Below are 2,500 nucleotides of genomic sequence, written 5' to 3'. Positions count from 1 at the left end.
TACATATACATATATATATATACATATATATATACATATATGATATATATATACATATACATATATACATATATATATATATATATATATATATGCACATATATATGTATATATATATATATATATAATATATATATATATATATATATATAGTACATCCTGAACAAAGTAATGTAGTTTACTTGTTTATTTGATAATCTATTTATTTGTTTTCTGCCTTTTTATTTATCCACTTGCTTATTTATCTATTTATTAATTTCTTTATTTAAATATTTATCTATTCATATATCTATTTACTTGTTCATTTAATTATTCATTTAATTATCTAATTAATTTAGTAACTAATTAATCTATCTATTTGTTTATTTATCTATTTACTTATTTGTTTATTTATTCATTTATTTATTCACACATTTGTTTATTGATTTTTATATATGTTTTTATTAACTTATTTATTTACTTATTCTTATAGAAATAGCTTACGTATTATTTATCTATTCACTTGTTTAATTATTTAGTTATATACATATGCTCGTTTATTAACTGTTTTATCTATTTTTTTAAGAAACTAGAATGAGGCATAAATCTCTTCCTAAGAGGATCGTGAGCGATTTAAACTATCCTAGATAAGCCTTAAAACTCCCCAGGTTCAAAATTTGTCATTTTAAATATAAAGGAAATCTCCCTCGCTAAAATACCAGATCCTCGACAGCTACCGACCCGTACACCCTTCCTATAAATTTGTGAAGGCCTAATCATTAAAAAAAAAAATCTAAGAGCCTCCTAAAGAAACTAGAAGAGTGATGAAGGCGGTTATGGAGAAAAGGGACTGATAGATAATCTAGAAGAAGGCTGCAAAATGCTTAGAAGCCCTCTCAACGAGTCGTCGCAATCTTTTGATGTTCTAGATTGTACCAAGTGATTTCATTCAGAAAAAGGGTAATAAATGCCCTTATTACATGAAAAAGGGTTAGCTAACTAATAGAAAGGAAAGCTTAAATAAGGCTAACCCAGCACTCACCCTTTTAATTAATTACAAAGGTTACCGTTGAGATTATGATAATTCCCAAGACTGAAATAGTTAATGACTATTCATAAATGTTGTATGATTTGGGGATCCGAGAATTCAAAACAAAATTCGACCGTATTCTCACTGACCATACGGTTGAAATTGATGTGATTTCGGGCTCAACTTTTTTATTTAAGAAAAGGGCATCACATTCATCTCAAATAGCCCTATCAACCTAAGGATATCCTTTACATAATTCGTTCTGGCTAGTGAAGAAATATTTGTTTCAGCTTCAAATTAGCTTTGAAATAATCCACCAGAGGTTGAAAAATTAACCTGCCTGAGACGTAGACATTCTTTATAATAAACTGAGAGATAAATAAATGAATGAATAAATAGATAAATGAATAAGCTAATAAATAATTCTATTATTCAATTAAACAAATAGGCATGATAGATTATAAAAATATATATAGTTCAATATGTCTGACAAAAAAGCGAGTTCATATTAACGTTGTTGTTTAGTAATATTTAGATAAATTCTTATTTCGCCTTTGGAGTCTGACCCCCCCCTCCCACAGATAATTATTTAGGTATCACACTTTTAGTTTCTTTTTTAAGCAAAACTATCAGTCGAAAATATTGATCTAATTTCATCTACATAATTGTAATATACAACATAAGAGTATGCTCATGGGTTACGGTGTCTGTGATTTCATTGATTGAATTTCTGAGTTAAGCGGGGTTAAATCACTTTGAGAGAAGTTACTTCAAGAAGACTATTCAGGCAGAACTCTACTTAACGTGTAATTAAAAACCTGAACTACAAAAAAAAAAGTTTAAAAGCGTAAACATAAATGTATCAGTGACAGAAAGCCAAGTCACCTCTGAATGACCACCAACATGGTACGAAAGCCGGAACAATTAATCAGCAAAAGCCTGGTGGACGGTCAGTCAAGCCGGAAGGCTTGGGCACTCCTTGTAATTGCATCTGGATCGTTGTGACCGCGGCTTACGAGCCTCTGGCCGCTACAGGGCCTATTTGTACACTTCCGAACTCAGTTCCCATATTTTCAACTCCATTCCTCTTCGGTATAATCCCACAATACTCACTCACTCACTCTCTCTCTCCCCCCCTCTCTCTCTCTCTCTCTTTCCATCTCTCTCTTTCCATCTCTCTCTATCTCTCTCTCTCTCTCTCTTTCCATCTCTCTCTTTCCATCTCTCTCTTTCCATCTCTTTCCACCTCTCTCTTTCCATCTCTCTCTTTCTATCTCTCTCTTTCCATCTCTCTCTCTCTCTTTCCATCTCTCTCTCTCTCTCTCTCTCTCTCTCTTTCTCTCCCCCTCTCTCTCTCTCTCTCTCTCTCTCTCTCTCTCTCTCTCTCTCTCTCTCTCTCTCTCTCTCTCTCTCTCTCTCTCTCTCTCTCTTCTGAGTGTAAAAGGTCTCCTGTATTCCAAAAGCCTTATTCCAGGAGACTCGTATCTTTCT

Source organism: Oratosquilla oratoria, chromosome 11, assembly GCF_046742065.1.
Source record: "Oratosquilla oratoria isolate Oo_2021 chromosome 11, ASM4674206v1, whole genome shotgun sequence".
NCBI lineage: Eukaryota > Metazoa > Arthropoda > Malacostraca > Stomatopoda > Squillidae > Oratosquilla > Oratosquilla oratoria.
Note: the sequence above shows the minus strand (reverse complement) of the source record.